The sequence below is a fragment of the Cavia porcellus genome, unplaced genomic scaffold, assembly GCF_034190915.1.
Source record: "Cavia porcellus strain 051 isolate PalLab524CR breed Dunkin Hartley unplaced genomic scaffold, mCavPor4.1 scaffold_23, whole genome shotgun sequence".
Classification (NCBI taxonomy): domain Eukaryota; kingdom Metazoa; phylum Chordata; class Mammalia; order Rodentia; family Caviidae; genus Cavia; species Cavia porcellus.
In genome coordinates, this window is record NW_026947506.1 from 45,128,124 (window position 1) to 45,140,936 (window position 12,813).

Sequence of the window (12,813 nt, forward strand, 5' to 3'; positions counted from 1 at the left end):
TCATATTTGCTATTTTCTGCTGCTTATTTTATTGATTATTCCCTTCTTTTAAAAATTGTATATCCGGTTTCTAAGACTTTGCTGTTTTGCTGTTTGCATCATTAAATTTCATAGTAAGCTACTTTTCAGATTCAATGCCTAATAAAATCTCTTGTGATATTTGGAAGTTGTCTTCTGCTTTTCAGTTTAATCCTATTTCCTCTGGTTCTAATTGTTCTTTTTGGATGCTTTAATTCATTTTTTAAAAATTGCTTATTTTAGGCTATTTATTGCTTATATGGAAGTTGTAGTTCAATTAGTAGACTTAGTAGATTAGGTTCTGTATCCATAATTAGGACAAATCCATCCCTTCTTAAACTGATTGAGGTCTGTGTTTCTGGCTTGTAATCGTATAAGAGCAAATTTCAAAGGATGTGATTAAACACAAAACAAACACACACACAAACAGAAATAACCCTGTGATGTAAACGTTAGTAGGTAATGACACTAGCTGTGGGAAAGTGTTGCCTGCCTGTAACCGAGGGGTTTTGTCTCCAGTTTCTGTTCACTGTGGAGAGCCGGCTTCCTCCCCACCACTGGCTCCTGATCTCACAGCCCATCCAGTGTGCAGAGGTCAGCATCCCCCAGGCATCCTTTAGCTGGAGTATGCTCAGCTGTTCTTCAGGTAGACATGCTTTCACTTTCTCTGAGATCACCTGTTGACAGATTTACAATTTAAACCTCTTTATGAGTACTTTAAAGTAAAACAAGGTAACAAAGCAAAGTCATGAGAAAGTCACAGTAGTGTAAGAACAGTAATACAAAACTCATCAGATTTCCAGAGTTCAGATCCCTCTCCCAGAGTTCCCCAATCCTCCACTTCTTCATTTTTCAACAGGCTTTGTATACAGCATGAGCACAGAATTCCCAGGACTGTTGACAGCTGGTGACATGATTTGACAGGTACATGGGACAGGAGGCCTGATGGAGCATCGTGACATTTAAAATCAGACAACAAAGACAGGACGTTAGCCCTCAGTGCCAAGCTTTGTAAGTTACATTTGTACAGAAAATTATCAAGTGACGTGTGTGCCATGTATCTTATTTGGGAAGATAGGAGAGTCACACTTCAGAGAATTTTTTCTTTCTTTTCATTATGTCCACAAAAAATAATGTCAGGAGGAAAAAAAATGATTGATTTTTATCTTTACAACCAACTGGAGCCTTAATTATGTTTGTCTTTTTAAACTTGAATTAATTATCTACTATCTCTAGGTCTATTTAATTTTCACTTAATAAAACAGCGTACAACCATGTCACAAATTCTCACTACTATATGACAGAACATCAATAGAAACCCTTGTGATATCATATATTTAGTAAAATGTTTCCCTTTAATTAAAAAAAAGGCTTAGCTTACATTTCCGTGGTTATTGCTCCTTCGGATAATACTCGGGGTATGGTTGCTTTCTAGTAGAAGACAGGAGAGGACTAATGACCACCGTGAAACTGTAGCGAAAGTCAACTGAAAGGAAGACTCAGATTAAAATTTAAAAATGTTAAATAGGAAGAAGAAATAATTTCTTTACATCCTTAAATCAAAACAAACACTTTTGCTATTGGGAGAGTTGATCCAGGTTGTTTTAACTGAGAAAATTTACAATAGATTTGTCTATCTGCAAAAAAACCATAGTTGATTTACTCACATTAGGTTACATTACAGACCTGAATTGGGAATTTTTACACAGACTCACCATCAGAAGTAAGGGAGAGGATTTCTTGTGTGCAATATCAGAGCCCAAAAGATTAAAGGAGATATTTGCTTCAGTAGCTTAGAAGATGGAATAGTTTATAGTTTTAAACTATGCCTTACAGTTCTTTTGTTTTTATTTTAAAAGGAATAAAACAAAGCAAAACAGAACAATGCAGATCAGAACAAAACAATATAATCAACACAGGATTTCAAAACAAGACAACAAGAAGTCAACAGCAGTTACTATAATATCTCTTGTTTTCTTCTAAATAGTTGTTTATATCCTCCTAGACAATGACAAAAATAGCATCAAACTATTCAAAACAAAAGAGTGAAAACATTACACATTTTCAAAACTAGACAATAGGAAAATCAACAATGGCTACCGTAAGGTTTCTTGGTCTCTTAAAGTAGTTGCTCATACATTCACATATATTGAAATTAAATGATACAAAACAGACTAAAATCGATCAAAACAAAGAATACAAGCATTACTAGACTTCACAACAAGAGGACAAGAAATCAGCAATGGCTACCACAATGTCTCATTTTCTTCAAAGTAGCTGCTCATACCATCACAGGCAATAAAATTAATTTTGTAACCTCTTTAGGAGGAGTTCTAGGCATGTATAAGCCTATACACATACATCGATCCTTTCTGTATTAGAGGGAAAACCAAACCAAAACAAACATATTATGAGAAAAACAAGAAACAAAAGACAAATAATAAGATAGGGCCCCAAACAATTAAAATATAGGCTTTCAAAACAAGGTGGTAGGACCATAACTAAAGTTGTTACTTTGCATAGTTATCTTCAAAAGAGTTGCTCAGATTACCAGATTGCTTTATAGTTTTAAACAAGGTGAACTTTTAAAAATTCAGCAACATCTGTAGTTGTAAATAAATAAATATTTACCTACACTGAATTTCTTCTTTAATAATGAGATGGTGTCACTCACAACATTAATGTAATTAATTTTTTGTCAGGAGGATTCATTTTGAACCTATTCTTTTTATGAAAAAGACTCTGTTTTACTTCCATACCAAATCTTAGTTAATGAAATCTTACACTTTCTAGAGGCAGAATTTATGGAACTTTCTATGGCAGTTTATCCTGATTACAGATGGAGGTCGTGGGACACAGCAGATGTCTCATCCCATAATTTAAATTGGGTGGAATGTTTACCTGAAAATACACAAGGATGGTTTGGGGGACAACTGAATTTTAAGCCACTTGCTTATCTCCTTGTATCAGAATTTTTGTTTAATTAGAACAGTCTTGAAATTTTCTTAAAATAACAAGAGTGTGACTTACTTGAATATTCTTTGCATTCAGAGTCTTTATGTATGTGGGGATACATTTTGGTAGGGTTAATGATGGTTAAATTAAGTAATTTCCAATCCATAATGCTTGGCACTTGGTCGCTTTATAAAAATTATGATTTCAGCTTTAGGGATGTATTTCAATCATATTTTAATGGTACGCATGCCTCAGGCGGTAATTTTCAGTAATCCTACTGCTTTTATGCCATTTTTCAAATAGTTTCCCCATAATTTAATTTAATTCTTCAGAAAGATACCAGCTACTCATCAACTGATAAATGGATAAAGAAGATGTGTTTTTAAGTACAACGGAGTACTACTTAAAAATAAAGAAGGACAAGGTTGAGCCATTTCTAGGTCAGTGAATGGACCTCGAGACCACGATCTTAATTAAGTACAAGTCAGACACACAGGTCCAGCTATTGCATTTTCGGGCTGGTGTGAGAAACTGAAAGTGTAGATAAGGATAAAATGTGTAATAAATATTGTGCAATAGTAAGCAAATGTTCAAATGGGACAGGAAATGAGGGAGGGTACAGGGGGAAAGAAAGGAAGGGGTAAGAAAACATGAGAAAAGAAGGATAAGGTGTAAACAAAACTTTTGTAAACAAGGAGAGAAAGCATGGCTGAAAGGAGGGAAGAGAAAAAGAAGCAAGATACATTATGCACAGGTACAAACTCCTGTGAGGAATGTGATCATTACAATTATCTAAAATGTACCCATAAACTTAATTAAAATGGCTTACAATGTGTACTTAATTATAGGACAAATAGTATAATTTGAAACATGGATGCAAAGTCTAGTAATCAAATCATGGTAATTAGGATTTTCACTTTCTCAAATATCATCATTTCTACAGCTTGACATCATTGAACAATTCTACACTGGTTGTTTCAGAATGTATAATTAGCTGGGGTGGACGACAGTTTCCATGCTGTGCCATGGAACAGTAGAAGTGCTCCCCGACCAACTGTATTGTGGAATCTATTACATATCCTCTGTCTTTTCTTTCTCCACCCCTTTCTATCATCTAATGATCTCTATTTTCTTTTCCACTTCGACATAAAAGACAAAATTTGATATTTGTCTGCCTGGTTTATTTTCACTAACACTATGTCCCCCAGTTCAATCCATGTAACCTAATGACAGAATTTCATCCTCTATGTGGCTGGATAATAGTCCATCTTGTACACTCACTACGTTTTTATTACCCATCTATTGATAGATATCTCAGCGGAGTCCACATCTACACAGCTGGAACCAGTGGTGCAATAAACACAGATGTGCAGGGATCACTTAAAAATAATGATTCTGTTTTCTTTGGCTCCAGACACAGCAGTCAGATTGCTGGATCACACGGTACATGTAATGTCAGTTTTTGTTTTTGAGGAAATCTTATGTTTTGCACAGCGGATGTATTCACTTCCACCCTCAGTAAGCTTATATGAATTCTCTGTTTTCCACATTTAATTTCATTTTTCTATTTTTATAACCATTTTATTTTTATAGCCATTTTAACTGGGATAAGATGAGATTTCATCGTGACTTTCATTCGCCTTTAACTGGTAATCCGTGATTCTGACAATTTTACAACAGACTTGATCATTCTTATATCTTCTTTTGACAAGTATCTATCCTGATCATTTGGCCATTTTTTTAATCTGATTGGTTTTGTTGTCATTGTTTCAGTTACTTGCATGCTCTCAACATTAATCCCTTGTTCAATGAATCATTTACAAGCACTTCCTCCCACTTTGCAGCTGCTTTTTTATTCTGTCGCTTGGTTCCTTTGCTCAGCAAAAGATTTCTAGTTTGATATAATCCCAATTTCATAGTTTAGGTTTTTATACAAAAATGTTTTCCTATAATACTGTCATTTCCCCCTGTGCTTTCTGCTAATAGATTTTCAGTTTTTCATCTTACATGTTGGTTCTTGATTCACTTTAAGTTGAATTTTGCGTGTGCTGAGAGATAAAAGCCTAGTTTTATTCATGTAGTAGGTATATTCAGCTCTCCCAGCACCACTGTTGCAGAGACTGCCTTTTACCCAATGCATATTCTTAGAATTTTTCTCAAAGGATAATTGGCTATAAACGTGTAGATGAATCTCTAGGTTTTCTATTTTATTCTTTTTTTATTGCTGTATTTGTCTCTGTGCCAGTAATATGATGTCTTGATTTCTGGATATTTGTAGTATTTTTGAAGTCAAGTATTACGATCCCTCCAGGTTTATCCTCCTTCCTCATGGTTGCTTTAGCTGTTTTGGAATTTTTGTGTCTTCACAGGAATTTTGTGCTATTTTTCCCTAGTTCTGTGAAGAATATCATTGGTGTTTTCGTGCATCATATCTATAGATTTATTTGGGTTCTTAAATTCATTTTAGTAATATCAATTCTTCCCATTAGTTTACAGAGACTATCTTTTTACTTTTGTGTGTGCCTCCTATAATTTCTTCCATCAGTGTTTTGTAACTTTTATTGTAGAGATCATTCACATCCTTGGGTAAGTTTATTACGAGTCTTTTGTAGCTATTATGTATGGAAGTAAAGTTTCTTTTCAGTGAATTCATTACTGATTATAAAAATTTAATTTTAAGTTCAGTTTTAATATTCCTAGTACCTGTTTACAACACATAATTATTACTTTTACTATAGTGAATCAGTGTATATAATAATACATTTAGATTTTCCCCTCTTATTTCTATCCCCATTTTATTTTTGCAGCAATGGCTTCATTTGTTTATCTTATTACACTTTACAAGGCTAATTTCATATGTACATACTTAACACCAGACTAATAGGCCAAAGAACGTGTCAAACATGAGGACAATTTTACTGAGATAAATTATACCTTTAGATGCACTGTCTACCCTGGATCACATTCTCTCTCGTCTCTCATCTTATTGTCTTTTACACTATAAACATGTTAAATGATACCATAACATACACAATATAATGCATATATATGTCATATAAGAGAAACCATTCAATATTTTACTTTGTGTGTCTAAGTTACTTCCCTTAACATTATAATCTCAGGTTCCTCCATGTTCATTCAGATGACACTATGTTTGCCTGGGGATTCTGTATCTCGTCATTTAATAGATTTGTTTACCAGTTTTATTATTTTTGGTGATGTCTTTAGGATTTTATGCATACAAAATCATGTACTCTCCAAATAAAGATACTTTGACTTTCTTCTTCCCAAGTAACAATATGCTCTTTATTTCTTGTCTTGCCTAATTTTTCTAGCTAAGACTTCAGTATTATACTTACCGTGATTGGGGGAAATATTTTATTTTGTTTCAGATCTTAAAGAAAACACTTTTAGCTTCTCCCCATTTAGCACAGTATTAGCTGTGGGACTGTTTATTTTGCTGAGGTATATTTGTTCAATACATAACTTGTTCATGGTTTTTCCATTAAAGGATATTAATTGAAATCACTATAAAGCAATATATTTAACATTAAAACATTATCCAGTTCATTTTGTATTTATTGAATTGTTCCAATATGAAAAGTCCTTCAATTTATTGATGTTCTGAATCACATTTACTAAATTGTGTGTGCTGAGCCATCATTGTGTTCCTGGAATAAATTCCACCTTTTTGAGCAGTGTAATTTTTTCAGTGTGTTGTTGCATTTGATTTGCAAGCATTATGTTGAGAATTTTTGCATCTATGTCCATTAGAGGTATTGTTCTATTGTTTTCAATTGTTCCATAGTTTTCTATATTTTTGTCTTTGTCTGGTTTTGGTATCAGGACAATGCTGGCCTTGTAGAATGAGTTTGTCCTGTTCAATTTGTTGGAATAGTTTATCTTTATATGTGTTATAGAATTCTCCAGTGAAGCCATCTGGTCCTACAAGTTTCTTTTTTGGCATAATTTTTTATTGCAGATTCCATCCCATGGTTTGTTATTGTTCTGTTCTAGTTTTGTGTGTCTTCATGGTTCAATTTTGCACCCATAAATTTATTTCTTCTAAGACTTTCAATTTGTTGCACAAAGTTGTTGCAGTCTTCAGTGGTATTTTGCATTTCTGTGGTATCCATGTTGTTTTCTGATTTCATTCTGGTCTTTTTAAAAAAATTTTTAGCTTAGCTAAAATTTTGTTGATTTGGTTTGTCTTTTCAAAAAATATAATTCTTCATTAAACTGATCTTTTGTATTTTGAGAAATGTGCGCCTACATTTCTTTTCCTTCTGTGATGTTTTTCTTCTACTAAGTTTACATTTGATGTGTTTTTGCTTTCCTAGTTTATGGTATTGTTTATTTAAAATATTTATTTGTCTTTTAAGTGGATAGTTACTGATACAAGTTTCTCAATTAGTAGTGATTTTATTGTTTCCTATAGGCTCGAGGATGGTGTGTTCCTCTTTTAATTTGCTTAAAAGTATTTTTCTTTTCATCTCATCACTGATTTACTGGTAATTCAATAGTATGTTTTTAGTTTTCAAGTATTTTTAAGGTTTCTAAAATTCTTCTTATTCTATTATTATTCAATTGTACCCGGAGAAGGTGCATGTTATAATTTCATATTTTTAAATATTTTAGGACTTCTTTATTTTGCAAGTTATTTTAGACATATCTTGGAGGATATCCTATATGCTAATGCAGATTCTACAGTTTTTGGAAGAAATTTTCCATGAATGTCTACTAGGTTCATTTATTCATACATATGATGTAACACATTTTATCTTTGTTGACTTTTTTAGCTGGGTGATTTGTCTACTGATAAAATTGGGATGTTTTGAAGTCCTCATTCATATATTTGCATTAGTCTCTTAAGGTAGCCTTTGATTTATGCAACAGAGTGTGCCTCTGTCATATAGATATATGTTTACAGTAGTTAATTCCTCTTGATGAATTGTTTCCTTTATCCCTACAATGTGTCCTTCTTTTAACATAACTTGATTTCATTATCTTTCTTGTCTAGAAATAGCTACTCTTCATCCCATTTGGTTTCCATTTGCATGGAATACTTTTTGCTGGCCCTTCCCTTTTAGCTGATATATCACTTTATGTAGAAAGTGAGTTTCCTGTAGGCAGCATACAGTTATATCTTGTTTTTATTATACCAGTCTACATGTTTTAAATGGAAATTTAGTTAATTTACATTCAATGTTATTCATATACAAGGGCTTACCACTGGCATTTTGTGAATATTTTTATTTTGTCTTGACTATCATATGTTCTATTCTTTCTCTTTTGTCCATCTTTATGGCTTGGGAGATAATGATAGTAACCTGAGATGCTTATGTTTCCATCTGAAATGTGCTGGCAGGCTTAAAAGACTTAAGTTTGATGTTCTTGAAATTTTAACAATTTTACCTTTTTTACTTTTGAGAGTTTGTTTATAGCATGTTAAGGAGGATGACATTCCCTGGCATTGTTTATTTGTGGTTCTATGGTTCTTTTATACCCAAATGTCATATCTTTCCAAAGATTCAGGAAGTTTTCAGTTATTATTTAACTTAAAGTTATTGTATTCATTTCCCTATGATGATTGTGTAGCACTCCTATAGCTATTACTGCTGGTGTCCCTGGAAAAAAAGTCCACCCTCTCCTTCTTCCCTGTGGTTCTGTTGCCAGATTATATATGTTCTCTTCTGTGTGGACATTCCTGATGTTCATGTCTTACAGCCTCATGTCTCTGAGTTTCAGTGCACTTCCCCATCTCTCACTGTAGAGTGCAATTACTCATTTGTTGATTTGGATCTTCCTTGTGACTAGAGTGAGCATTAAGCACATCCATTCTACCACCTTGGACTACCTGATCATTTTATTCAAAACTCAGATGAAATATGAGTGAAATATGTTCAAGAATATTATAAGACTTCCAAAGACCATAGTGATTGAGTGGTGCAGAGCAAGAAATTCCTAAGAATTGGGTAAAAATATAAATCATAAGCAGGAAGTTGAGTTCTAAAGGGGCTGTCCCTTGGGTAGAAAATAAATTGAATAAGCTCTTTCTAACAATCCTGATTTATGGGCCACAAAATTTACTGTTTAGTAATCTAAACAGTAAAGAAAAAAATTACAGAGAGAGTTACAACCACAACAATATCCAAAACACCTAGAGGTATGCTAAACTTGGATTACTCGCCAGAAGGCATAGTAACCTGTGAAATGTGAATTACAGGGGGATACAGGTTAATACATGAAAGAGGCAAAATGAATCTTCTTTTAGGATAAACTTCCACATTCAATCTTGGCTCCCTCCCACAAAACCTTCACTGAAAGTGAATTAACAATCGCCAACAACAAAACTAGTTAAAAAACAAAAAAACGCCAAAGTAAAGATTCCTCCTGGACAAAACTGACCAGAAACAAAATAACAGGAATATCATCCCTCACAAAACATCAGGTCAAATGCTGCTCTAAAAAATATACAGCAATATAGAAAAACTAAAAAAAAAAAAAAAAAATGCTTTAAATATGAATTGTTATATAGATCGAAGAGTATTAACCAAAACATATAAACATTTATGATTAAAGTTAAAAAATAGGTCCAGCCAAGCAGAGACTGGCCCTGCTGTCGCCTCTCCCACCCAGGGCCCAACTATGACCGCTGGGGACCAGAAGGCGCACATCCAGCTGAGTGGAGCCTGGCCCTGCTGCCGCCTATCCCGCCCAGGACCCACACCACCACCGCTGGGGACTGGAAGGTGTGCATCCAGCCAGCGGAGCGGAGGCCGGCCCTGCTGCCACCTCTCCCACCCAGGGCCCAACTACCACCACTGGGGACCAGAAGGTGCGCATCCAGCTGAGCGGAGGCGACTCTGGTCCAGCCCTGAAACTGTGCAAATTGAGGAAGCCTTAGGTCTACCTGAGAGGAGCCTGGCAAGCCTCTTTTAATCAAGGGGCTCTGCTGCCCAAGGAGGGAGCTACTACTAGAGGAGTCCCAAGAGCCCAGGACATAAGAGTCAGTTTACAACACAACCAGGGGAAACTCTGAAACAACACTTGAAACACAGTAATATAGGAAAATGACAAAACGAAAGACCAAAATGCAATCTCAAACACCCAACCCATCCCCCCAAGAAAGCCTAGGAGCCATGTACATAGAAGAAAATACATGCCAAATACCTGAAACAATAGTAACAGAAATAAAGAAGCAGCTCTGGGAAGCTTTGAAGGAATTCATACTAGAAATAATATATCAGGTAAAAGAAGAAATAATAAAAGAAATGAAGGAGATGCTGAACATATCTAAAGAAGACACAGCTAAAAAATTGGAGGAACTAAACAAAAGGATAGAATCTCTGGATGAACAATATAAGAAACAAACAGAATATATAAAACAGATGCAAAGAGATATACAGGAAATCAAAAGCAACATTGAAAGTTGTACAAACCGCCTGAATGAATGCGAAGATAGAATTTCGGACCTCAAAGACAAGATTGCAGCCAGTGAACAGGAAAGGAAAGATCTTTTAAAATAACAAGAAATCAAGAAATAACAATACAACACCTGCAAGACGACGCAAAGAAAAACAACATCAGGTTGCTAGGGATAAATGAAAAAGAAGGAGACAATACAAAGGATGTCAAGAGGATATTTAGAGAAATAATTGCTGAAAACTTCCCAAACATGAAATTAGAAACTGATATCAGGATCAATGAGGCATATAGAACTCCAAATAGCCATAACCAAAATAAAACTATACCCAGACATATAATAATCACCATTCCAGAAATCGAACAAAAGAATAGAATACTAAAAGATGTCACAGATAAAAGACAGATCACCTATAAAGGAAAACCTATCAGAATCACAGCAGACTTCTCAACACAAACAATAAAGGCAAGAAGACCATGGAGTGAAGTATTTCAGACCCTAAAGGAAAATTATTTCCAATCTAGACTGATGTACCCTGTAAAACTGTCCTTCAAAATTGATCGAGAAATAAGATACTTCCACGACAAAGAACAGCTGAAGAAATTCATGATCACCAAGCCAATCCTGCAAAGAATACTGAAAGACAGTCTAGATACACTTAAAAAAACCCACTTAACAAAGCAGACAATTAAATGGAACAGAAAGATAAAGATGCAACAGCAGAAATATAATGTCACTAATAAACCAATATATATATAACACTTATAACCATTAATGTAAATGGTCTCAGTGCACTAATTAAAAGAAATAGACTGGCAGAATGGATCAAGAAACAAAATTCAAACATATGCTGTCTACAAGAAACCCATCTAACCCAAAAGGATACTCACAGACTGAAAGTCAAAGGATGGAAAACAATACTTCATGCAACAGGAACCCAAAAAAAGCAGGGGTAGCTATTCTGTTTGCAGACAATGTGAACTTCAAACCAATAATGATCAGAAGAGACAAAGCAGGTTACTACATACTGATTATGGGAAAACTTCAAGAGGAAGAGATAACTATCTCAAATATATATGCACCAAATTCCAAAGCACCCAGTTATATAAAACAAGTAATATCAGAAATGAAAAACCAAATTAGCAGTAATACAATTATAACAGGAGATTTTAACACACCATTGACACCAATGGACAGATCAACAGGACAGAAAATCAGCAAAGAGATAAAAGAACTGAATCACACCTATGAACAAATGGAATTGATAGACGTATACAGAGTATTCCACCCAACAACAACAGAATACACATTTTTCTCAGCAGTACATGGGTCATTCTCTAAAATAGACCATATATTAACTCATAGAACATATTTAAAGAAATGCAAAAGAGTTGAAATCATCCCCTGCATGTTATCAGATCATAGTGCTATGAAATTAGTAATTAATTATAAAAGATGCTGCAAAAATCCCATAAACACATGGAAACTGAATAACACACTCTTGAGTAATCAGTGGGTCGTAGAGGAAATTAAAGAGGAAATTAAACAATACCTACAAACAAATGAAAACACAAATACAACTTACTGGAATATGTGGGATGCAATGAAAGCTGTCCTCAGAGGGAAATTTATTGCACTGAGTTCCCACATCAGGAAAACAGAACAAATACAAATAAATAAATTGATGCTACACCTCAAACAGCTAGAAAAAGAAGAGCAAGTCAAGCCCAAAGCCAAAAGAAGAGAGGAAATTATAAAAATCAGAGCAGAAATCAATGCAATAGAGAATAAGAAAACAATACAAAGAATCAATGAATCAAAGAGTTGGTTCTTTGAAAGAATAAATAAAATTGATAAGCCCCTAGCCAACCTTATTTAAAAGGGAAGAAAAAGCTCAAATTCATGCAATAAGGAATGAAAAAGGTGAAATCACTACAGACCCAATAGAAATACAGAAGATCATCAACACCTATATCAAAAACCTCTACTCTCAAAGGTTAGATAACACAGAAGAAATAGACAGATTGCTAGAAGCATATGAAGTACCAAAGCTAGGTCAAGAAGAAGTAAAACTGCTGAATAACCCAATTTCTATTCATGAAATCGAAAATGTAATTAAGTCATCACCTACAAAGAAGAGCCCAGGCCCAGATGGATTCACTGCAGAATTCTACAAGAAATACAAAGAGGACCTAATGCTAACACTCCTCAAACTCTTATGAAATTGAAAGGGAATATTACTCTAGTACCAAACCCTGAGAAAGACCAAACTGAAAAAGAGAACTACAGACCAATCTCCCTAATGAACTCAGATGCAAACATCCTCAATAAAATATTGGCAAATAGGATGCAGCAAGTCATCAAGAAGATTATACACCATGACCAAGTGGGAATCATTCCAGGTATGCAGGAAT